Consider the following 26,993-nt stretch of genomic DNA (forward strand, 5'->3'; position numbering starts at 1 on the left):
GTCTTGGGCTCGGTCTTATTCAACATCTTTATCAACGACTTGGATGATGGACTCAAGGGCATCCTGATCAAATTTGCAGATGACACCAAACTGGGAGGGGTGGCTAACACCCCAGAGGACAGGATCACACTTCAAAACGACCTTGACAGATTAGAGAACTGGGCCAAAACAAACAAGATGAATTTTAACAGGGAGAAATGTAAAGTATTGCACTTGGGCAAAAAAAATGAGAGGCACAAATACAAGATGGGGGACACCTGGCTTGAGAGCAGTACATGTGAAAAGGATCTAGGAGTCTTGGTTGACCACAAACTTGACATGAGCCAACAGTGTGACGCGGCAGCCAAAAAAGCCAATGCAATTCTGGGCTGCATCAATAGGAGTATAGCATCTAGATCAAGGGAAGTAATAGTGCCACTGTATTCTGCTCTGGTCAGACCACACCTGGAGTACTGTGTCCAGTTCTGGGCACCACAATTCAAGAAGGACACTGACAAACTGGAACATGTCCAGAGGAGGGCAACCAAAATGGTCAAAGGCCTGGAAACAATGCCTTATGAGGAACGGCTAAGGGAGCTGGGCATGTTTAGCCTGCAGAAGAGGAGGTTAAGGGGTGATATGATAGCCATGTTCAAATATATAAAAGGATGTCACATAGAGGAGGGAGAAAGGTTGTTTTCTGCTGCTCCAGAGAAGCGGACACGGAGCAATGGATCCAAACTACAAGAAAGAAGATTCCACCTAAACATTAGGAAGAACTTCCTGACAGTAAGAGCTGTTCGACAGTGGAATTTGCTGCCAAGGAGTGTGGTGGAGTCTCCTACTTTGGAGGTCTTTAAGCAGAGGCTTGACAACCATATGTCAGGAGTGCTCTGATGGTGTTTCCTGCTTGGCAGGGGGTTGGACTCGATGGCCCTTGTGGTCTCTTCCAACTCTATGATTCTATGATTCTAACAGCAGAGGTTCGTATAAAGCTGGGATGGAGAGAAACAGAGGAGGGAAATGGTTGTGCAGTCCCCTCCTTGAATTGGATTGCCTTCTTTTTTTATGTGAGCTCTGCTTTATTGATGTACAAAGTTGTACTCTACAACCTGTTACGGTAGGTAAATCATCCCGATTTATAGAGGATAGTGCTCAGGAAACGCACCTCAACTTGAACACAAAACACAACACTGCAACAGGCGCACAAGCAACTCCTAGCAGCTTGAGATGTGGAGAGTGCATCAGGTGAAAATCTTTTGACTGCACTGCTCAGCCCTTTAAAGTTCCATACACGAAATCTGCCATTTTTAGTTTTTATATCAAACCTGAAGCAGTCTGTACCTGAGTAGACTCTGGGTGCAAAAGAACCCTGTAGACCCTCATTTCCATTGCTATCCTCCAGCTGTGCTGGCAGTAAGATACAGTGGTACCTCAGGTTAAGAACTTAATTCATTCTGGAGGTCTGTTCTTAACCTGAAACTGTTCTTAATCTGAGGTACTACTTTAGCTAATGGGGCCTCCCACTGCCACTGCGCCGCCGGAGCATGATTTCTGTTCTCATCCTGAAGCAAAATTCTTAACCCAAGGTACTATTTCTAGGTTAGCGGAGTCTGTAACCTGAAGCGTCTGTAACCTGAAGCGTCTGTAACCCGAGGTACCACTGTACAGCAACAAGTTTTTTTAAATAAGGCTTTTCTGGAACTTCAAGGAACAAGCATGTGATGTTTTCTGTCACTACCTATTGGAGTGCACTATTAGATATCCAAGTGATCTGTGTTGTAGTATTTCGGTTACAGTATACCCACAGGGACACAGCAAGACTAGAGATGTGACAGAAAGGAGAGCTATGGCGGTCTATGTAGAGCCAAATCCGGAGACCTGACAGTACAAAACTACAGAAAAGGGGCCTTTGGGGTGGGAGAAAGGAACATGGCATGTATTGCCACTGCATAAAATTCCTTACTAGTTAGAGGCAGACCCTCCTGTTTCTTTGGACTCCAGAGAGCCGAAGAAGAAACACTGGGCAGTCCATGTTGCCACGCTAGACAATTTTACAGTAAAGGTAAAGGGACCCCTGGCCATTAGGTCCAGTCGCGGACTGCTCTGGGGTTGCGGCGCTCATCTCGCTTTACTAGCCGAGGGAGACGGTGTTTGTCCGCAGACAGTTTTTCCAGGTCATGTGGCCAGCAGGAATAAGCCGCTTCTGGCGAACCAGAGCAGCGCACGGAAACGCCGTTTACCTTCCCGCCGGAGCGGTACCTATTTATCTACTTGCACTTTGACATGCTTTTGAACTGCTAGGTTGGCAGGAGCAGGGTCCGAGCTCACCCTGTTGCGGGGATTCGAACCGCCGACCTTCTGGTCGGCAAGTCCTAGGCTCTGTGGTTCCCAACAAATAAGTCAGGACAATTTGGAGAGGGGTTCTAATTATCAAATAACAATTTCAAGTATTCCTAGACTTAGTCTCTCTTCCCCCTCTCTTCCTGGTGTTACCTTGACACCAGGTGAGCAGATCTGCCAGACTCTGTCAAAACTATCACAGCTGGAGCTAAGCACTTAAAAGAGGCCTCCCCTGCGCCTACAGCCATGCCTTTTTGCTTGCTAAGAGAGTGGTTGCAGCTTATGCCTCACATGTCTATGGCTTCAGACAAATGCCCAGACCTTCATAGCTTCAGCAAGTTGATGTCCTCATGTGCATTCGGACCATATGCTAGCTCTTTACATGTCGTATGTGTATCTTCTCTGTCCTGGTTGAAATAATGACATCTAATTGGATATAACACCGAGAGATTGGCTTAGGCTTGTCCATGAGCATAAACAGAGTGCAAAAACAAGAATATATCAGCTACATTAAGTACATTTACCCAGATTACCTTGGGGGTGCATTTTACCACACTTTAATGTTCATATATTGTCAGGTAGTCCTGGAATAGTGTGGGGAAGAAAATAATATATATATATTGTATACACCACCCGCTTTCTTGGTGCCCTAAACTTAAGTGAATATTGCTCCCATTTATATGAACTTGTGATGACTTGTTTTTTTAGAGGTTCCCGTGTCCTTTCAAATGAAGACTTTAATATGTCATATGAAGGAGCATTTAACCATATGATTTTTTTCTTCTTCTGATAAAAAATGGTAAATAAAAACTGCACCCTGTTACTGTTCTGATTGTTCATTTCCAATCTTCTTCAGTAGATCTACAGTTACAGGTGGGACCTGCAACAAAATGTTGCAGTATACCCTCACCTTCTACCAGGAGTGATCAGCCACTCAACCACCCATGCCATTTTCTAGGATTGTTCCTCCCATTTTCCTCTTCCAAATGAATTTCAAAAACCCGTGGCTACTGAGCATGCTCAGTCCTTACTGGGCTGTTTTTACTCCTGTGGTTTTCCATAATGTTTTGTACTTCTGCGTATCTCATGATTCACCGGAGCATCCTGATATTGTCCTCTCGTTTCTCAGTGACCCCCTTTGGGCTACAGCCCTGTTGACATCTGCTACCTGAGTTTGCTGTCAGAGCGAATGATAAATGTGAGTGTGATATAATGCAATAGCCCAAATCAGCTGACATTAGAAATTATTCATATATAATACTAAAGCTTTGCCGTTCACCGTGGCAACCATAAAGTGAGCTCCCCGTGCCTCTATTTTAAGGGCTTTCCTAGCGTTTATTATAAATGTACAGTTGTTACCCATCTGTTGTTTACCGCTTCATGAGTATTTAGCAGGATGTACGAGCGTGTCCTTAGCTGCAAATGTATGTGCCTATTTCTCTCTCTCTCTCTCTCTCTCTCTCTCTCTCTCTCTCTCTCACACACACACACACACACACACACTCATGTTTTAGCTGTCATAGCATGCATATAAAGTAAACTCCCGATCAGATAAGCAGTCGGGTTGGTGGGGTGGAAGATGAGATTGCATTTGATTATGAGCCTGGCAGCAGATGTTCTACACAAATCCAGCTCGCTGCATCCAGTCAGTTTCCATGGTGATGGAATCTGTAATTGTTGAGCTCAGGCTCTCTCCCTCCTCTTTCGCCTGCAAGGTGGGAGCTGGGAATGAATCTGAACCCTCCCTAGACAATTCTTCAGCCCTAAAAATATAGCGGGAAGGGCTAATGGGGCGAGGGATATACAGGGAGAAAAGGCACTGTTATTTTCCCCGCGAAAGATGCTGGAAGCAAGTCTATCCTCCTAGGAAATATGTCCTCTGAAGATGCTAAATAAATGGGCAGGAGTTTCCCTGGAAAAAAGCAGGCGCGCTGATTGGCTGCCGTTTGCTAGGTGGTTGCCAATCAGAGCACAACTGGGCTTCAGCCCTCTAAACATAAGCAAAGCTACATGCTTATTCTTTTTGACTTGAGCTGTGCGCCAAGCCAAGGTGTGCAGAAAGGGGCTCTGTTTTCCTATGGCGAACTGAAAACGGATCTCATTAAACAGCTTCATCAGAGGCCATCTGCTGTTCGAGAATATTGCTCCTTCCGCGGAAAAAGCCTTAAGTCATTCTCTTGCTGTAGCACCAAAGGGAAATTGGTTGCCGTGCATGATGGAGCCACTGGATTTCTGTAAGTGAGCATCTTTGAATTATTTAACCTGCTACTTCAGCTTGAGAAGCAGGGAGGATTAGTACCAGGAGCTGGCAACCTTTATTGAGGATTTTATTTTTAAATGGAACACGATTGCAATTGGTTTAATGGCTCCAAATATGCAAGCATACAATAATTGTAGCTGTTACCCCTGCCTTGATTTGCTCATGATTAGTGATATGTATGGTTTACTTTTTAAAATTCCATCAGTTCCAAAGATTTTACAAAGGTACACAAGTTAATATTTCATTCCAAACTACATGAAATTAAGATGGGGGTAGGGAAGGAGCTGCCACAGTGTGATTTCTAATGTTTGCATCATTAAGGCATGCAGATTTTACTATGGCTGGTTTTTGCTTGCTTGCTTTTAAAGTTCATTCAGGTAGCTATATTTGCTTATCTCTGTTCTCAGCACCATGGTTCCATTCTCTTTCTAACTACTTTTTTAAAAAATTGGAATTCGGAATTCAGATTAAAAATAGTAATTCTAGCCCTAATAGATATGTTACACTGGACAGGTCAGCACAGTGGAAATTCAGAGAATTTTTTGTTTTTGACTTTTTTGGGTTGGATACTGGATCATAACTCTCCTTGCCTTGTCAGCTTAGCCTCCTAAAGCAGATACTCTCAGAAGCCCCATATGACAAGTGTGTGCGTGCGTGTGCGTGTGTGTGTGTGCGTGTGTGTGTGTGTGTGTGAGAGAGAGAGAGAGAGAGAGAGAGAGAGAGAGAATCTGTTGAGTCCCACCCAGGAACGAATCTGTTTGCATTCAGCCAAAACAATGTTCTTGGTCTCATTTTAAGCTTTCAAACACCACAGAGTCAAGAAGAGCATGAAACTGAGAAATTATATGAGTCAGGAAAAGTTTATGTTTCACTTTTCAGACTCCATCAAGATAGAGACTTTGGGATCCTCAGTGAAGACATCAGATACAGAAATCTTTGCGAACCATGTAGTTTCTAGATATTGGATTCTTAGTGTTGTGATGTGTTGAGCTTTTGGCTCTAAAATTAGGCATATGTAAGTTGCCGTACTCTGCATCTTTTAAGTACTTCACTTGGGGTTGGTTTTCCCACCATTGTTCTTAATGCACTTTTGGGGGTCCTTATATTTTCCATGTAGATATATGAGCTGTTTGAATGGAGTCTGATCACTGATGAGGTGTTGAATATTTACATGAAGTCTTTTACTCCACTGAGGTTCTCTGTATACGAAAGTGAAATAGGAGCAGTAATAGAGATGGTGCACATTAACGTGTTCATGAAAGTTCCCAAGTGAATTTTTAAAAAGATTGGTAGTGTTTGTTATGCCGTTGACCAATATTTATTAAATTTGCTAGTAAATTCCAGGTGTTTTTCATTCAGGTTTTATCCAGCTGTTAGGCGATGCATTGTAATTTAATGGGAGCAAGTCATTTTGTGGTTATTGGGAAAATCAAGGTGATCAAACTCTGATGGAAATGATGGAAACGCTAGCCTTGAACTGAGATGTTGTTTGTTCAATACATTTATTTATCAGAACCCTTTCCACTGAATATTCTATTAGAAAGAGTATTTTTGAGTAGAGTCACAACACAACTTCGGACTCCTAGTGGTGAGATGTATAAGGAAGCCTTTAAGTGGCATTTGTTACTGCTACATTATGTTTGGATAGTAGGGAACACAGCCTTCAGAACTGTAAAATAAAGTGCTGCTCTCAAACATTGACTTTCTACCTCTTGCCGTTCATCCTTGAAAGAAATCTATTTCATAGTGCAAAAACATCCTTTCAGTTCTTGCTAACACTTTGGGGATGTAATTCAAACAGAATATAAATCTGTCAGCTTCAATTACTATTGATGACTAAATACTGTTTGACTGCTAGAATCCGAGCATCTCATATAACCTTGTTTGAAGGGATTTGTTTACTGCCCCCTCTCTCTGCATTAACAGCTGAACAGCAAAGAGATTGAGGGGGCAGGCTTTTAACTGCTAAGCTTTGGATCGGGGATTCTGACTATCTTGATGGTTTTCAGCCATGGCAATGGCAGAGTTAGAAGAATCAGCACTGCAGTTTAAGCCACCTATAAATTATTTGCTGCCTGTACAGGACTGTTGTGTATTAGACTTCAGCTTCACCAACCACAAGCCTTTGAGCAAGCCGATCAACTCCTGCAACTGTGAAAGCTTGGGGAAAGCAATTGGGATACACTATGGTCCTTGTGTTTGTGTGTGTGTGTGTGTGTGTGCGCGCGCGCAATTTCAAAGTGTCTTTCATTGGCGTGCATTGTTGTGGAAATCAATTTACTTGATGGACTAACCCCTTCAAAATTTAAGACCGAATTCAAACAGAGATTCATATGGATTCTAGTTTTCCTTCAGAAACCCCCATAGCAAGGAATGTTAGTTTTATCTTCCCTGAAGCAAAATCAGCATGGTTAGTAAAGGCACACACACTACAGCGTGGAAGGTAGCACACAGTAGATGTCTTCCAACTGTTGTCGTGACTCAGCCGGCTGCAACCTCTGTACGTTTCTTTCCTTAAGCCATTTATTTATCTCTTCTCTGTTTTGACTAGTTCTTATAAAGACTCGTTTGCATACATAAAATTCTAAAACGTTCATTATCTTAGCAAGAAAGGCTTATAGGTGTGGGGCAATGCTCTGAATGTCATTCAAGCAATTTGTCTGTGACATGGATTTCTGTACCCCTGCTTTTAAAAGTGTGATTGCTGGTCAATGGCACAAAGTCTTTATGCCTGGTTAGTATCCTGCACTCCTTGCATGCCGTTGTTGTTCTCTTAGAGTTGTGTGGTAAGGTATCATTCTGAGAGTGCAGGTAGCTTCTATTCATGCATGATCTAAGTCTTCTGATATTTATTGTGTGTAAGCATCTCTTCCTGGCTCATGCTTTCGCCTTTCACCATACCAGTTCCTGAGAGGCTTGCTGCTTCTTTAACTTTTAATATTTAGATAAACAGGAATGGGTTTTTCAATTGGGTTTACATACATGAGATTAGATAGATTTGGGGGAAGGGCAAGATTAATTTTGTTGTGCCCAATTTTCTTCTAGGAATCAATCTTTTCCTACTACAATGATAACATGATCTTATTCTCAGGACATTCCTTCATGTCAAAGAAATTCTTGATGTTATACTATGAACCAAATGGTTGATGTACTACTGTGAAATAAGAAAATCTCACTGACCTTGATAAATTCTGCCATATATCTTCTCTGTGAGAAGCTGGGATATGTATTCAGCTGACAAACTGAGTAATATAGTTAGTATCATGCACACATGATAATGTTCATTAATGAAAGATACTTAGCTGCCAGATTCATCACTGAAAGTTCACATTGACTGATAGGCTTTAGATTACTTATGATGGATTCACTCTTACATTTTGGGGAGGAAATAATTATATCATCTGCCACTCTGGACTTTTACATAACTACATGTTGCTAGTTACTTTGTTTTTCCCCTTCCATTTTCTTACTGGGGTCTTAGATGGATGGGTCCCAAGATTATGCAATTCAAAGCTTATTTGCCCAGGGCAGTAACATCTGCAATTAAGGCACATGCCCACCACAAAGGTCAACACAAGTGATCTTGAGTTATAGAATGTCACAAGCATAGAGCATGACTGAAATAGTTGCCTTGCACTGGATAACTAGTTCCCTAAAGAAGTGAGAGAAGCTACTTGTCCCCAGAGATTGCTAGTGGTTTGATCAGCCCCAAACACAGCAAATCCTGAATTTTATTTATTGAATATGAAATGTGCCTCCAAAGGATCTCCAAAATTTCACCAGCTTCTGAACACAACCAAGGACCACCCAATATTTCATTCCATCTCACAACTGTTGAAAATTTGTATGTTCATTCTCAAGAGTTATACCTTGTCTTTTGATTGAATGGTTTTCAGGGCGGCTAGCATCAGCTTGCAGTGGCACAGAACATGAATACATAGAGTCCCCTGGCCAATGAATGGGGTTATAGTGGGAATCCCTTCAGTTCTGAAGTCCCAGGGCAAATGGCAGTTGGGGCAAAAATGGTCTTTCTGGCAGCTGCTCCTGCTGTTGATATCCGTCTGTCTCTAGAGACAATGGAAGAGTTCACCTGCAGGGGTGAAGTCAAACCATTGGAGAGTTACAGTGCCTGCTGTGGCTGTAGAGACCAATGTGGGAGAGACGTGTTTTGTTCCAGGTGAGGCAGATGAAGGCATCCATGTGTATTCCTTCTCTTTCTACTCCTCTGATCAGTCCTTCCTCCTCTGGTCATTCCTGTGGATACACGACCTGTCTGTCTCCAGACATTGCAATCCTGCCGCTGAAAATAGCAGTTCCAAGTTGCCTTCTCTGGATAACACCTAGTACAGTGGTACCTCAGGTTACATACTCTTCAGGTTACATACGCTTCAGGTTACAGACTCTGCTAACCCTGAAATAGTGCTTCAGGTTAAGAACTTTGCTTCAGGATGAGAACAGAAATCGTGCTCTGGTGGCGCTGCGGCAGCAGGAGACCCCATTAGCTAAAGTGGTGCTTCAGGTTAAGAACAGTTTCAGGTTAAGAACGGACCTCCGGAACGAATTAAGTACTTAACCCAAGGTACCACTGTAAAGCACAATGCATGACATCACATCATTGTGTTCTGAGTTTTCATGCCCCCCAAGCAGCAGCCAATAAAGCTGAGTGATAGACTACAGTCAATAATAATAATAATAATAATAATAATAATAATAATAATAATTTATTATTTGTACTCCGCCCATCTGGCTGGGCTTCCCCAGCCACTCTGGGCGGCTTCCACAGAAACCAAAAAACACTAAAATATCATACATTAAAAGCTTCCCTGAATAGGGCCGCCTTAAGATGTCTTCTGAATGTCAGGTAGTTGTCCATCACCTTGACATCCGATGGGAGGGCATTCCACAGGGCGGGCGCCACCACCGAAAATGCCCTCTGCCTGGTTCCCTGTAGCTTTGCTTCTCGCAATGGGGGAACCGCCAGAAGGCCCTCGGCGCTGGACCTCAGTGTCCAGGCAGAACGATGGGGGTGGAGACGCTCCTTCAGGTATACTGGGCCGAAGCCACAAAAAGCTCTATGCCATTTTAATTAGTCTTTAAGGTGCAATAATACTTCTCCCCCGCCCCCGGCAACTGATTGACATCACACAATGGTTTAGTTTTTTGTTTTTTAAAAAAAATAATAATGTTACTGTACTGGGATCTTGATTTTAATTAGCAGTGATGTGTTTTTGATTTAAGTCTAGGTCCACCCTCATGTTTTAGAGGAAGGTAAATGGATGGATGGGTCCCAGGGCATGAAGGCAATTGTTGCAGTAACGTTACTGACATCAAGCAGGTCTGAGCCTGGTCAGTGCGTAGATGGGAGACCATGTAAGAAATCCTGACTTACACTGATTTGAGTTACATGCCAGAAGGATCTAAATGTAATAAATGCTTGCTTGGCATAAGGAAGAGATCTTTCAACCCGCTACTTCCACTTAGAAAAAAGGAAGAGAGTGTGTCTCCAAAGGAGTATGGCCCTTTCAGTGGCAGGAACATTCTTACTGTGGCATTTCCAGGTGTAGCCTCAATGAATTCCGGTGTATTTTCAGATCACGCCTTAAGTCACCCAAGTGATAAATACAGCCTCAGAAGCATTACTTCGTTTCCCAGGTTTACAAAACTTGGCATTCTGCTTACCTGCTAGTGTTGGGTGTTGAATGTGGGTAACAAAAACCACTTTGCTGTCTTCGTTTTTATTAAGCCAAACATTAATTTACAGTTAGTGTACATAGGGTAGATTTTACTGGGAAATAGAAGATCCCTTTTATGTCCAGTGTTGTTGTTTTTTAAATTGAAATGTAGCCACAGACTCTTCTTCCCATCCATCTATGCTTTCCATTTCCTTCTGCAATACATGTGGGTAGAAACTGATAACACTAAATTAAGATGAAATAGGTGAGAGCAAGGTAGATAGGACCGTGGAAGTACTCTGATTATGCCAGCGTGTAGAAATGAAAAATCACGGGAGACGAGAGAGGCAGGTGTAGCTAGGCGTCTGTCAGGGCGGACCCTGAGAGCCTATTTTATTGAATATTGCAAGCATTGCCACAGGTGGGCCTGTGGCTGATTGGTTGATACATACACACAGAAACTTGTAATTGGTTAACATAAGTACTAAGGCGGGAATTACATCTGAAAGGTGGGGATTACATGTGATCATTTATCATTGATGGAGAGAAGGCAGAGAATCGGAGCTAGAACTAGACAGGCATGAAGCCTCCTAATTGAATTGTAACTAGGGATTAATTGGCACAAACAATATAACAATCAGGTTCTGTATATGCGGTCAGCTAGGCATGGAGAGCAGGTACAGTTTGTTTTCCATGAGCTTGGGATGTCTGTTACTTAATGATTGATCATAGCATGAGACAATGTAATAATCAAGTTCTGTGAATGTGGTCAGCTAGGCGTGAAGAGCAGGTTCATAGAGTGTGTGCAAAAGCAGGGAAAAACCTATGAGCAAGACTTCTTTAGCAAGCAAGAGAAAAGAGGAGCAAAACTTCCCCAAAATGGAGCAGTTTTGTGCAGAAAGAGACTAACAGTTATGTGTAGAAAGAAGACTTCCCTTTACCAGCGCTTACTTTTGTTCTGTGATTCCCCCCCCCCCCAAGAGTGTTAATATGAAAACTTTCTACACTCCGCTGAAGTTTCCATGAACAATAAGAACTGTCAGCTGTGACAGTTTTCACAGCCCCACAATTGTTCTCGCATTGTCTTGGCATTCTATGTAGCGTGCAAAGTAGAAATTTCTTTTGGCAGCTGCTCAGGAATAGTCTAGTCACAAAGAGTCACTATTACCTCTGTGCTGTTGTCACAGGTAGAATGCAGACTCCAGGAGCACATTGTAACTGTGACATTGTCAGGATTTTTGCCTTTAATGCTCTCGATTCTATCCATTTCTGGTGGCTGCTTAACATAAAAGAGCTTCAGCAGAAGATCACCTTCTCTGAAGTGTGGCCATAATCCCAGATCCCACATGAGCGGGCATAGATGCATTCAAAGTTTAGATGCATTTCCCAAGTTTACTACAAGGGGGAAGAAATGAGAGAGAGGTGATGTTGGCACCCCTTTCATGACAACAGCTTGTGCGAGTGACTAAATTGCTTTTTAACACCTGCTTAATCTTTCTCAAGACAGGATTATCACTTGAGGGTTATTGAAAGTGATTTGCTGGGTTGTGGAAGCAAATTATGGTGGAAGGTGATTGCAAAACTTTTCTGTCCTCCTTTCCCCCCAAGATTGGTCAAAATCCCAGTCTGCCTGCTTAGATCTTGCATTCTGACTTCATGAGCACAGCTAGCACAGCAACAGTATAGACATATGCACAACTTAATCCCACTGCAGAGTTTGCAGTGTAGCCTTAATACGAATTCAGTAATTGTGTTACTGAAATAAACCCTACCGTGTAGGAAATACATGCAAGAGGGAACTTTGAGCTTGCGAATCTTTCTCCACCGCATGTAGTGTAGAATCTATAATGTTGAGTTTGCGTAAATACCTTTGCAAATAGTCCTTGTTCGGCCACTCATGGTGTGTAGAGCCTACTTAGGAAGTAGGTTCACATTACAGGTTCTACATGCAAAGATATTTTCAAGGGCAGCCCCATGCAGAGCATATTGCAATAGTCTAATTTGGAGGTTAGCACTGCATGGAATACAGTGGCCAAGTCATCTCTGCTCAAAAGCATCCATTGCCAGCTACATTTGGAAACAAGCACTCCTAGCTACTAAACTACCTGAGCTTCCAGTGATGATCTTGGATCCAGGAATACCCCAAGCTACATACTTGCTGCTTCCCGACGAGATCACTTCCCTCTGGAGCAGACCCAAGAACTCAGAACATGCAACACCTTCATCCTGTCTAGATTCAGTTTGTTGTTGTTTTTATCTGTACCCAGCCCACAATCACCTCTAGGTTCCAACATAGCACCTGATATAATTGTGTATATAAAGTGGCCCAATAATTCGTGACAATATATAGGTATTTGTTTCCTTTTTAAAACCTATTTTTGTCTCAGACGTTTGTGACTCAAAAGTGTGGGCAGTGTCTGCTGCAGAAAGAAGAGTGGTCCTAGATGAAACATTTCAAATATCTTGGTTTTATCTTTTCTCTTGAATGTAGTCTAGTGCAAGCTGCATACGTTTTAACCACTCCTAAGTGTTTATTATGTATATTAATGCAAAATGTTCTGTTTATATACAAGAGAGCTTAACCGACCTTCATGCAGCAAAAGGCATCAGTACCACTGAAGTTTGGGTATTAATTATATTCTTTTGAGCTAATTTAATTTTGCATTACAATAATAATAATAATTTTGAAACACTGCATGAAATAAATAGATAAAACAACATCCATTGAGCTGAAGAATTGGTAACTACCTCTCTATTGCTATAGGTGCAGAATTATATATTCCCCCCCACAAAAAAAATCCTTCATCAGTTTATGTGTGTGCATATGTGCACCATCTCTTTATACCATTTATTATTATTTAGCAAAAGTTGCAGGTTTCCATTTAGTCTCACATTCAAGTGCCCATTAGATGCTTCACAGAACATTTCTTTAACAAGCTTTAAAATATTGGTAACCTCCCATCCTAGGCTTTGAAACCCAATTTGGATCTACATTTCCAAGAAAGTGCTGCTTGGATTTTCTCTTACTCAAGATAAATGTAAAACAAAGCCTATGTTTTAGCATAGGCGACTTATTCAGGCAGATTTCTAAAAGAATGGGTGGTAAAAGCAAGTAAGATGGTGAGAAATTGGACCAGTTTTTCTATGGAGATGCACACATGGAGACTAAAAATAAATGGCCTTTGCTTCGGGCAGCAAGCCCTTATTGCTGCAAATCGGTTGGGTGGGTTTGAGGTTTTGGATTTAATTTTCCACTAGTCTTACTAAAATAATTGAACAGAATTAAAAATAAAAACAGCACCCTTTTAAAACAATGTGTTCTTTTGGAAATCATTCATTAGCCGAGTATCCGCATAATGAATCAACGATTTTCATTGATTCCTCTGGGAAAATTTCAAATGCATTTCTTGACCTCCTAATTTTTGATCGCCCCCCACTCCGCCAAGAAAACCCCACATAAACCCAGGAAAAAATGCTCTCTGATTTGTCTGATCGCTCCCCCTCCTTCCCTCCATTCCTCAGCAAACCAGAAAAAGGCAAAAACAAAAAACAATGCTCTCTTTTTGGACATCTGAATCTGCGGTATGTGTAGCGAGGGTTGGGTACCAATTCCTCGTGGGTGGATAGGTGAATTTTTGCATACTGAATTTTTGTAAAGTGGAACTTCTGTGTATGGTGATAAGGGACTGTGATGTCAATAGGAGTATAGAATCATGGAATCGTAGAGTTGAAAGGAACCTCATGGGTCATCTAGTCTAATAACCTATTATGCAGGAATCTCTACTACAGCATCCATGACAGATGACCATCCAACCTCTGCTTAAAAACCTCCATCACCTCTCACAAGAGTCTGTTCCACTGTCAAGCTGCTCTTACTTTATTCTTTCCTTGTACCGTATTTTTCGCCCTATAGGACGCACTTTTCCCCCTCCAAAAATGAAGGGGAAATGTGTGTGCGTCCTATGGGGGGGGAATGCAGGCTTTCGCTGAAGCCTGGAGAGCAAGAGGGGTCCGTGCGCACCGACCCCTCTCGCTCTCCAGGCTTCAGGAAGCTATCCGCAAGCCTTGCAAGCTGGGTGGGAGTTCCCGCGGGCTCACAAGGCTTGCGGGCAGCAGCCTGTAGCCCCTGCGAGTGTCCGCAAGCCTCGCGCGCCCGGCAGGAGGTCCCGCCAAGCGCGTGAGGCTTGGGGCAGCAGCCTGTCGCCCGAAGCACAGGAGCCCTCCGGAGGGTGCCCCGTACTTCGGGCAGGTGAGCGCAAGGCTTGGGGCGGCAGCCAGGGCGGGGGGGGGAATATTTTTTTTTTCATTTCCCCCCCAAAAAACGAGGTGCGTCCTATGGGCCGGTGCGCCCTATGGGACGAAAAATATGGTAACTTGAAGCTATTGGTTTGGGTCCCAATCTACCTCAGGGCAGCAGAAAACAAACTTGCTCTATTCTCCATGAGTCAGCCCTTTAGATATTTGAAGATGGGTATCATAACTCCCCTCATTCACCACTTTACCAGGCTAAAGATATCCAACTCCCTCAACCGTTCCTCATATGGCTTGGTCTCCATCATCTGCACACGTTCCAGCTTGTCAGTATGCTTCTTAAAATGTGGTACCCAGAACGGGACACAGTACTTCAGGTGTGATCTGATCAAGGCAGAGTAGAGTGGTACTATTACTTCCCTTGATATGAGCCCTATGCTTCAGTTTCATAGAAGAAACCAGATGCGCTTGTAGATATTTGAGAGAATAACACGTTACCTTTCTAGTAAGTTACATGAAAACTGTCTTTCCAATGCACAGACTAACTCACTATATTTCGCAAAGTAGGAGAATCCATTCCAATAGCCTATGAAGTGATAACAAGGCTGCTTCAGTGACCCCAAAACCTGCTGGATATTCTAGACGTAGCTGACAAATGCATTTTTATTTATATTCACAGCAATCTATTGCAGACAACTGAGATTAATTTGAACTAGGGCTCAGCCAAATAATCAATTTCTGATTCTGGGCATTGGCTTTCAACATGTAAAGTAGTGAAAGAGAGCCGTGGAGTGTGCCCAGAGTGCAATTTCCTCTTTTGTGAATGACCCTAGCCCATTCCTACTCATCTTTAAGAGGTTCATGATGTTCAAGGACCGAAGGTACCCCTTTCAGTGCCGGTTTCACTGCCACCACTGTTTTCGCTGGAACATATCAGTGGGATTTAGACTGTCGAAAAACACTCAACATGGCACCAACAGCAATCGTGTTTGCATTTTATTACCTTAATTTCTTAAAATATTTGTAACCCGCTGCATACCAGTTGGTTTCAGAGTAGGGAAACATAACTTATCTAAAAGAGCAATTCATTATAGAAAATAGCACATATAAACCAATAATTGTCACTATTCTTAAAACAAATGAGCAGATCGGTGTATTTAATAACACACAAATAAATGCCAAATAAATAAAATACACCCCAAGATTTTCAGTAAAAGTCAGGAGACAAAAACAAGTTGCCTTAAAAATATAACTCAGATATACATAATATCATCAGCTCAAAATATACATTATTTTTAAAAGGGAAATTGCCTCTTACAGTGCATGTCAATCTTATTTTTTTAAAATCTGTTTTTAACATTTGTATACTCCTTTATTGCCAAAACCTCTAAGCAGTTCTTATGGGAATAACTTGCCCTAATAAAATCGCAAACAATTGTCATGCTATATAGCAGAATTTCATTTGGTTACTCTTAAGATCACACCACATTTCCCATAAGTGCTGGACTGTTTCCTTCCGCAGTCTGAACGATTGATAGATTCAATAAACCTTTGCCATACATTATAAAATGAATAGGGGTCATTCTTGCCCTTTGCTGCTCTGAACTGACAAGTTAGTTTTTCAGCCAATGCTATTTTACCATACTAAGAATCAAAGGCTTAAGGTGATCACATGCTGAGATTTGCCTACCTAAAACAGTAAGTTGCCGTATTTTTCGCCCTATAGGACGCACCGTCCCATAAGGCGCACCTAGTTTTTTGGGGGGGGAATAAAGGGGGAAAAATTATTTTTCCCCCCCCCAGGCATGGGGCTGGGGCGGGGGAAGCCCAAGCTTCCCCCAACCCAGAACAGGCAACTTTCCGCAAGCGGTGGGAGCCCGGCACTGGGCTCCTGCGCCTTGCGGAGAGCTGCGCAAAGCCTGGGCGCGCTGAGCTCAGTGTGCTCAGGCTTCGGCATGCAGGCGACTCTCCGCAAGCCGTGGGAGCCCAGCGCCGGGCTCCCGCACCTTGCGGAGACCTGCGCGAAGCCTGGAGAGCGAGAGGGGTCGGTGCACACCGACCCCTCTCACTCTCCAGGCTTCAGCAAAAGCCTGCATTCGCCCCATAGGACGCACACACATTTCCCCTTCATTTTTGGAGGGGGAAAAGTGCGTCCTATAGGGCGAAAAATACGGTATAGGTTGCGTCAGACTATTCAAAGTAATTCTCTCTGTAATCATAGAGTTGGAAGGTACCACCAAAGGTCATGTATTCCAACACCCTGCGATGCAGGAAAACAGATAAACTCCATAAAGTAAGCTGTATTATTTTCCCCATACTGCATTGCGAATACAGAGGGGCGAGGGGAGCATGGAGGCTGAAATAACAGTGGCCTGATGTGGTTGAACATGGGCTGGATCTAGAGACATCAAAGAAGCGTTTCAGCTACACGCATTGTCAATTTAAACAGAGAAATACAGTAGGGAAACACGGGGCTCCACATCGCCGTCTGGTGGCGCAGTGTTATATCGCATATACAACACATATAAATCACTTTTTCTTTACCAATCTAGCTGAGTCTGTGGAGGAGCAAAATCAGTAAGATGGGCAGGTACCTCTCTGTTTTCCACACCGAGATGCAAGTGTGGAAGCCGTGGACACAAAACTGCCATCTCTCAACAATTGCCCTTCAGCAATGGAGCTTGCACAGGGACTGCAGTGCTTCTGCGATCCTTCTGTGAGTCACTTTTGGTTATGCTAATAGGCTAAGGGATGTTGCTTAGGCCTCTGGGCCTTGGGAGCTGGTGACAGGGGCCTTTGGGGAGCTGTTAGAAACGTGTCGCCTATAAAGGATGGAATCTTTGGCATGTGGGTGGCCTGGGCATTGACCCCTAGTCCTAATGCCTTTGGATGTCCGTAATAGCTCCTGCAACACTTTCCTGGGCCTTTGATTAGACAGGCCACAGAACAGCGAACATTCAGCAGACAGAAGATTTCTGAGCCAAGAGCCTAGAGGACATCTATCAACATCTGTCTCACTATCCTATTTGTGTATTGTTATTATTTTTTAAGCCTGCCTCCCCAAATGCACATATTAGGTTTTGCAGGACCCCATATTTCTGCGCACAAACACATATACACACCTGCACAAATAATGAGATACGATTAGTTTCAAAACTGTAACAGAATTTTGCTGCTAATTAAATTGCCACTCCATTTCCATAAAATAATCTGGTTAAAGGCGAAGTTTCTGTGTCCGTCAAGGTTTCTGTACAGCCACGCGGTCTCTGTAGCTGCACAAAGCCTTATTCGGGAAACTTCTCAAGCTGGAATCATCCCTTTCTGCTCTTTTTCTCTTTTGACTGCCCCATTGGTAGCTTCCAAGCAGTTTGTTTTGTAGTGAGTTCTTATTACAAACTACTTCTGTTCCTTGGTTTTAAATTTTTATTCTTCGTGGACCATCTTCATTTTCAGTGGTCACCCTCTTGACTGTGGCTTTTCTTTCCCACCTGTTTGTGCTATTGCAAGGATCTCTCTTGCAGCGATTGATTTCTCCCCATACGGATGGCCATATTCTTTCCCATAGAGTGGATGCTTGTCAGTACTGCTAAGCCTCTACTGGGCAGGCATGGAAGAATCACGGTGGCAAGTGCTTCTGTAGGGGAAGAAGGTTCTTCCAGCTGCTGAGCAAACCCATCCAAAGATACGAAAGTCTTTGACGATCTGTTTGCAGCGTGCTCCACCATCAGCTTTTCTGATGGATGGTGCTCATTCCGGATGCCATCGTCAGGGAGAGACAGTTCCTCTTTGGGGGGTCTGCATTCCCTTGGCAGATCCCGCTGTCCAGGGGCTACCTTCTGTGTCCCTAGTCACTGGATCCCTAGAGAATCCACTGCTCCTTCGGCCTCGAAACTGAAGGAGCAGAGTTGGGGCAGGACCCCCAACAAAATTCTAGCCTAGCAGAGGAAGTTTTGCAAACCAGGCTTTACACTGGTGCAGTGCACTTTCTTTCATAATTATTAGGGAAAGAAATGTATATTACATAACAACTATTATCTGGGGTGGATTATACAATTTAGTGCAACAATAGATATTACTTCGACCTTTGTGTATAATAAACTGAACAAACCATTTTGGCCACTGCATATTAAACCACTTATTAATTTAATCTCTCACTTTCGTAAGTTGACCAAATTGCCTTTTCCTGAAACATTAAGGGAGATAACGAGAAGCAGCTCATAATAGATTCAAAGTCCCAAAGAGAGCACAGCATCGGTTTTAAATATAGCTTATTAAAACGAACTGCGTGTTTCATATGCTTGGTTGAGACATGATTTAAAAGATTCATTGAACCAAAACTCCCAGAGGTTTCTGCTACTGTTTGATACAGGCTGAGACTATCAAGAGATTATCACAGCACACAGTTCCTCTGATCATCAGGATTCATTCTTCTCTCCTTTTGGAGCTATTATTATTATTATTATTATTATTATTATTATTATTATTATTATTATTATTATTTTATTCCTGACACTCTGAATGCCTTTAAAGTCTGCGCTTTAAACTGCATATGCCAAATTATTATTGTGCGGACAAAAGCAAAAGCGCCTATCTTTCATGTATTTTTTAGCAACATTAATCCCGCTCTCAGGCCATCTTCATATATTTCCTTCTCCTCCCATGAACGTGCATTTCTACAGGTGCAGAAATCAGCTCCTTGGTTTGCAGACAGTTCTGCGACTATCCTTTCACAGTATGCTATTGGGGAGCATATGGAAATGATGGGAATTTACGGGTTTGCATATTTTGCGTGCATATTTCTGTGCTGGTGGGACACCACACAATTACAAACTTTTGCATGGAGAGTGAATGTCAGAATTGGTTTCAAAAGGGATCTGTCCTCAACTGAAACCACACACAGGATAAAGCTCTCTCCAAACTTTGCCCTCATGAATACAAAGGGTATTCAAGGAGGAAGAGATTACAATTGTGTATATTTTAATAGAGCTTCCGTTTCCGGTCCAGTGGAATAGAATTATTGATCTGTTGAGTTACAGCCATTGATCCTCAGAACCACACATGCAGTTCCATTGTTCCGGGGAAGATTTGGGCTTGTGCTTCTCAGATGTCCCCACATAGCAAATGTCTTTTGACATGGAGGGGAGAAATATACCGGTATTTCATGAGCTTTGAGGAGAAACACATTTTGTATACTTGGTCCCCATTTCTTGTACAGTGGTGCCTCGCAAGACGAAAAGAATCCGTTCTGTGATTCTCTTCGTCTAGCGGTTTTTCGTCTTGCGAAGCAAGCCCATTGACGGATTAGCGCTATTAGCGGCTTTTAGCGGTTTATCTGCTGATCGGATCAGCTGATTAGCGGCTTAGAAAAAAGGGGGGAACCAGCAGGAACTCGCAAGACATTGTCGTCTTGCGAAGCAAGCCCATAGGAAATTCGTTTTGCGAAGCACCTCCAAAACGGAAAACTCTTTCGTCTAGCGAGTTTTCCGTCTTGCGAGGCATTCGTCTTGCGGGGCACCACTGTACATGTCAATCATCCAGCCAGTGGCTGCAGCCCTTTTGCAGAGATACATTTGGGTGAAGTGAACTCTTCCTTGGTTATCCCTGAATGGTAAATGGAAACTCACAAAGTAATAATGACTCTTATATCCTGCATTGCTTGTTTATACAGTTGATGTTGTGTTGAATTTCTTAATTTTTAAAAATAAAAAGGGGAAGGAGGAAAGGAAAGCTCTACTGAGCATATTCAAGGCTTTTGTTGTGACTAAAATAGCTCATTGAATTTGGGCCATGGGGTGGAAGATTCCCCCCTATCAAAAAGGGGGGTGGGAATCAGAATATTTGGCACGCAAATGTAGTTGAGAAGCAGAGGAGCTTTAATTAAAGGTAAAGTAAATGCTATTACTAATCCATTAACTCTGCAGATTTTTTATTATGTCCCGCAGCGCAAGAAACCTGTTTACTAATGTGAGCCATTATCATGGGGGAAGTGCAAGACTTCTTTCAAAATGCACAGATCTAGATCTCACTTTTTCCTTCCAGCTCTCTTTGTACCCCAGTTAACAAGGATAATATTCCGTGGCTTTTTAAGAAGCTGTTTTTAAAATACCTGATTTGAAGAACTCAATACAGAATGCTGAAAGGCGTAGAGCAGTAGAACAGTTAGAAGCCACTCTGCTTTTGTTTCTGTTTTAAAAGTGCCATCGAGTCCTAGGGATTTTTATTTAAGCCAATGTGGCATTTAAAAAAGAAATGGGAAAGCTCTGTTGTTTGATGCATGAGATGGTGATTAAAGCATGTCAGACGGCAGGACTCAAGTACTTGAGCGAAAGACTACCCAATCTGCTCTTACCCAGTGATTTTGTACCAGAGACCTAGTCCAACACTAAACCACAACAGCTTCCCTTAGCTGCTCACCTTAGAGCATGCCTGAAGACTGCTTTTGCCGGGTTTCTGAAGGCATTAACAGCACACTGCTTTAATTGTCCTGGTTGAAGAGCTTTCAGGTTTGTCTGTTTTTTAAGAATTAAAATGAAACCCAGGGCTTCAATCCAGATTGGGACCACAATGTGTGGCAAGGTGGGGGTTTTAACCCTTCCCTCCTCCATTACAATGCTAAAAGGAAACCGGAGCCTCCAAAGCAGCCTAGAATGTATTGCTTGAAGAGGATCAGGACCACAGCACATGTATGATGACTAAAAAAAGGTGACCAGGTGAGGGACGTTTAACTGTTCCTTCCCTTGACAATCCTGAAAAACACCACTTCTCCGGAGTGGCAAATAGCAACAGTAAGACAACAAACAACAGCACACCGTGGTACTTACTGTTGCTATTTGTTAAACCTCCCTCACCTGGTTGTACTCTTCCATGCTATGGTGAGATGTGCTGTATTTCCGTAGTAAATGTTTCCGAATTTGCATCTAGACGTATAAATCAGCACATGCTAATTCCATGCAGATGCTTTTGCAGGTCACCTGTTTTTTAGTCGCCATACATGTGCTGTGGTCCTGATCCAGACCATCATCTGCACTTGGTTTTGTAAAATCATAACAACAACCACCTGATACATCTCTTCAAGCAATACACTTAAAGTAATGTGTAGTTCAGCCCTGGCTCAGCAATGCAGCCCTTGTTTGCAGCATGGTCACTGGTCCACTCTGTGCGGATCCCTCTTCTAACCCACTTGGCAGACTGGGGGGAATCAAGGGATCTTTGCTCTTTTGATGTTGAGCAACGTGCCCAAGGGACACGGGTGGCGCTCTGGGTTAAACCACAGAGCCTAGGACTTGCTGATCAGAAGGTCGGCAGTTTGAATCCCCGCGACGGGGTGAGCTCCCGTTGCTCGGTCCATGCTCCTGCCAACCTAGCAGTTCAAAAGCACGTCAAAGTGCAAGTAGATCAATAGGTACCACTCCGGCGGGAAGGTAAACGGTGTTTCTGTGTGCTGCTCTGGTTTGCCAGAAGCGGCTTAGTCATGCTGGCCACATGACCCGGAAGCTGTACGCTGGCTCCCTCGGCCAATAAAGCGAGATGAGTGCCGCAACCCCAGAGTCAGCCACGACTGGACCTAATGGTCAGGGGTCCCTTTACGTTACTAATGTGCCCAAAGCTCTGTGAAATTGCTGTAGGCCATGCCAGGGCTTTCTCTCTAGCAAAAAAGAAGCTAGTACTCAACATGATCCTCCCCCCTTTCTCTCTTTCTCTAACACATGATCTCTCCTGCCCCCCATTAAAGCCCAACTTTGAGTGCCGCTCCCCCTTCTTCAACCTCCCCCCCCACCTTGCCCCATCTGCTCTTCACACCCACCCAGCATCCTGCCCCCCCTTCGCCTTCTCCCTTCCCCTCCTCCCAGCCGCACCCTCCGCACTTGCCTCTGCAGCTTCCCCCAGCCACAGAATGGAGGACAGCCAGGGGCGGAGGAAGGTGCGTGCGGTGCGCCCCGGGTGTCACCACTGAGGGGGGTGACAAAATGCCGGGCGGCACTCACCGCGCGGCCTGCAGTCTCTCCTGGGAAAGACAGGCTCCCTGCTGCCCAAATGGCCTGCTGCCTCTCCCCCCTCCCCAGCTATAGGGCAGCTGAGTGGGAGGAGGCATGCAGACTCTGGAGCCCCTATGCGTGGCTTGCCCCACTCCCTCCCCCGGGTGCGCTGCCCCAGGCGCCCGAGTGACTTCCTCTGCTGGTGAGGATGGTGGAGCTATCAGCAGAGGTTGCTGCCTCTCCCCCGACTCTCTGCTTCCCCACCCCGCAGACATGGAAAGAACAAGCAGAAGCGAAAGGAAAGCCGCACTCATGCTCAAGGCAGCGGAATTGCAGCACCCCCAGCAGGGAGAGTGCATTACCAAGGAGGAACAGCGCAGCCTGTTGACTGAGAGTGGAAACTACAACCCTCCGCCAGGGCCTCCATTTCCTCGCCGCTGCCACCTTAGCCTCCTGCTTTTCGCAGTTCCCCCTTGAGCCATGCTTGCTTGCTTGCTTGATCTCCCAGCCTTCCAGTTACCTTACTGCAAGATCTGGAAGAAAATGGTGCCAGCACTGTGTACAGTGGTACCTCTGGTTGCGAATGGGATCTGTTATACCCAGATGGGTGGTGTATAAATTATTATTATTATTATTATTATTATTATTATTATTATTATTATGTTCCGGAGGCCCGTTCTCAACATGAATAGAATACAACCCGCAACGGCGCGTCTGTACACACACAGGTTGCGACTCGCTGCTTCTGCGCATGCGCGCGACGCCATTATGCGCATGCGTGAGCGGCAAAACCTGGAAGTAACCCTTTCCGGTACTTCTGTGTCGCTGCGGGACACAACCTGAAAAAACGTATCATGAAGCAATCGTAACATGAGGTATGACTATGCTCTTAAATACCGCCAGAAAAAAACACACTGGGCCATGTTGTCACTTGATTGAAGATTTTCTTTTAGCTTTGGCATGACTTGGCTGTTAATAATAATTGCTAATTAATGGAAAATTCGAGACAGTAGATCACCTCAGTTATTTGAATAGCAAACTTACAGTTGCATGCAGGTTGGGACAACTGGATTGACAGATCAGATTGTGGCAAGTGTTGGTGAGACCTAGAATGAAAGCGGTATTATTTGACTTGAATAAGTAGTTCTCATATTTTGGAGCTGAACCCTGAGTTCTGCTACTTTGGAAGCAATAGCGTTTGGGGACTAGCTTTGCCTTTGTGTTTTACCTCCTAGATATCGGCAGTTATAGTTCTTTTGAAAAACAACACAAGGCACGCATGCATGTTTTACAGTCTGTTTCAGGAGCCTATAAAGCTACCCCAAAGCATTCCAACTCTCAGGGGTCTACCTCTTTTGGCTGGGTATTGCTTCCTTTTTTTAAAAAAAAAAATTGTGTTAAACACTTTCTTTTTCTCTGGGTTAGAAACATGGTAATTTGAGCTAAATTCTACTTTCATTAAAATCACCAGCAACTCCATTTTAAGTCAATTTAAATACATAAGGATGATTTCCATTAGCACAGTGTTTTAGAACATGAATATGGAAAATATTTACTCCTTAATTTTTTTTCTTATCAGTTACTTTTTCTCGCCTACAACAAATTCCCATTTATGGATGTTGGACCCTTCAGCTCAGATTGCTTTATCTTTTCTTTTTTTGTGTTATTTGCAGCCACCTTGTGTATTTAGATGTGCTTTGCTATGTTTTCCTTTTTTCAATTTTGAACTGTGCTTTATTAACGAAAAGTACTGTGGGGGGGGGGGAATGGAGATTTTATATATTTTTTAAATGTAGTTTCTTCTTCCAGCACTTATTTTGTGCATAACCTCATCCCCTCATCTCCTCCCAGTCTTTCCCCTCTCCCAAAAAAATCTCACAGTAACAGTAGGTAAAGTAATGGGATTCTGTGTGCTGAGTCTGTTGCATTTAGAATACGGCAGCTATATCCTTCTGAAACATAAATACAGAGCAATGGGCATTGGCAGTCAGCACATGTAACTATACAGCATAAAGGGAGGTTCATTAAAATGCTTAGCATTTTCATCTGGAATACATTTTTAGGATTGGCCAAAAGCAGACTGGGGGCCTTCAAATAAGGTTTGCTTGCAGCTTTTAGCAACAGTGACACTTCCCTGTCCCTACGGAGTAGGGGAAGAAATAATTCTGGCCTACCTGGTTTGTTGCAATGATATTAAAAGGATTCGTGAGATAAGTTTGGGAAACGTTTTGTCAAAGCCAGAATGAAACCATGTTTTTCTGAGCCATGATTTGGGCTGGTGTGCATGTAATGCTGAGGACCGAAGGGAAGGAGGAAATTTCTCTAAAGACAAGTCAACACTGAGTCCTCGCGACAGAAGTAGGGCACATCCCACTGGAGGGTTACACTAGGGCAACGTTGAAGCTCAGCCAGCATTTATTAAAGCACCACCGCTGTGGAGTACACTTACAGTATTTGCAATATGGAAGCATTTAAAGCATCTGTGGTCTTTGAGAAATACTGTGGGGAATAAGCAAATTTAAGTCACCTATTATTCATCCGCTGTTGCATGAGACTGTTCCTGAATTACTCTATTTTTCCATGTATAAGACTAGGTTATTTTCCTAAAAAATAATGTCAAAAATTAGGGGGCATCTTATACACAGATACACCCCCCCCCCATTTTCTTAAATCTGAGTCCCCCAAAATAGGGGATATCTTATACATCGGGGCATTGTATAGACGAAAAAATACGGTACTTTGGTTTTATACAGTGACAGAAGGCTATGATTATTCTGTTCCTGTGACAGTTTCTAGGTTTAGAGGCCAGCAGATTATAAACAGCTTGTCCAAGGCAGATCCCTCTTTTCCTAACCTATTATCAAAATTGGATTGATTTAAAGGTGTTGTTTGTTTAGCGGAATCGAGTCGTAAATTGGGTTCTTACATTTTTACAAGGATTGCTTGTTACAAAAATAGCACCTAGTAATTTGGTAATAGTAATTGGGTTTACACTAATAGAAGATCAATGTCTAGGGTTTTTTTTCCGTTTAAAGAATTCGTGGTTCAGCCATTGAAGCTTGCTCCTGAGGCATACTTACCTAATTCACCCTTCTCAAACTGAAATCCAGATATCCTTTGAAATCCACACTTCTCCCAAGTTTGTGGTTAATTTCCCGAACCAAATAATGTGTACAAAAATGCATTAAAGAAGCATACACACAATGATTCACATATCGGTGAAAGTAACACATTAAATGCACTGTATTAGGGGAAACGGCACAGAAATGTGTATATAAACACAAAAATGCAAATGAGTTTTCGTGCAGACTTTTAAACAGACATTTGTAAACCGATGCAGAATTGGGGCAAACGGAATTTAAGAGTGGGAAAATAACGGAGAAACTGAAATTGGCAGGTCCACACATTCCTAGAGTGTTTGAGTGTTGCTTGTGTTATTAAATATGCTTTGATTCAACCTCTTGGCCACACCCCCTCCTCAGAAAAGAGAAAACCTAACACTCTTTATTCACTTTTTATAATGAGCAACTTCTCTGGAGGCTGTCCCTAATGTTTGAACCGCAGCCATTTATATATCTCTTCTAAGTGCGGAAATAGCTTTGTTGTGGCTTTGACATCCTTAAAAGCAATGCAAAAGCAATTTTAAACCATGTTACGTAAGTGGATTTTTCTTGTGCCGTACCAGGGGAAATGCATGTATTGATGGTGGGGAAATAACATTCCACTGGCCATTTGGTACTCGTTTTATCAACTGGAGTTTATTGTGGAAGGAAAACAAAAACTTAGCTGAAAAATAGCATCCAGTATGAGTACCTGTGGAAAGTCCTGCTTGTTCCTTTACTTTCCCCAACCCTGAATAGGTAAATTAATTGAGTCATCTCTCTTATTTAAAAGTATTTTAGCTATTCTTTGCTAAGCATACTAAACTGAAAAGGAAGCAGATAAGCAACAAAAAATAAAGTTTATAGTGTAAGGAGGCTAAAAGAGTGTGTGTGTGTGTGTGCGTGTGTGTGTGTGTAGAGAGAGAGATGATTATTTCAGAGAAGATGGCTATGAGAGGATTTATAGACTCATAGAATCATAGAACTGTAGAGCTGGAAGGGACCCTTAGCGGCACCTAGTCTATCCCCCTGCAATGCAGAAATCTCAACTAAAGCATCCATGACAGATGGCCATCCAACCTCTGCATAAAACGAGAGTCCACCACTTCCCGAGGGAGTCCTTTCCACTGTTGAACAGCTCTTACCATTAGAAAGTTCTTCCTGATGTTTAGTTGGAATGTCCTTTCTCATAACTTGAAGCCATTGGTTTGGTTCCTAGCCACTGGAGTGGGAAAAAACAAGCTTGCTCCATCTTCCCTGTGAGAGCCCTTTAAATATTTGAAGATGGTTATGATATCACCTCCCAGGCTAAACATACCCAGTTCCTTCAACTGGTCCTTATAAGGCTTGGTTTCCTGATTCTTGATCATCTTGGTCACTCTCCAGCTTGTCAATATCCTTCCAAAATTGT

The 26,993-nt window shown here is 43.1% G+C and overlaps 1 protein-coding gene across 8 annotated transcripts in view; it reads left to right on the plus strand.

The window, feature by feature from the left end:
- ELMO1 (engulfment and cell motility 1) overlaps nt 1-26,993 on the plus strand; it is a 334,285-nt gene that overhangs the window by 243,899 nt on the left and 63,393 nt on the right. Inside the window, exon 1 of one of the 8 annotated variants that reach the window (XM_082192832.1) lies at nt 4,048-4,556. The exons of the other annotated variants lie outside the window; for them this stretch is intronic. The gene's annotated coding sequence lies outside the window, so the exon portion shown is untranslated. Of the gene's footprint in view, nt 1-4,047; nt 4,557-26,993 lie in introns of those variants that run through there. 8 annotated transcript variants of the gene reach the window in all.

Source organism: Podarcis vaucheri, assembly GCF_965113315.1.
Source record: "Podarcis vaucheri genome assembly, chromosome: 12".
In the NCBI taxonomy this organism is placed as follows: domain Eukaryota; kingdom Metazoa; phylum Chordata; class Lepidosauria; order Squamata; family Lacertidae; genus Podarcis; species Podarcis vaucheri.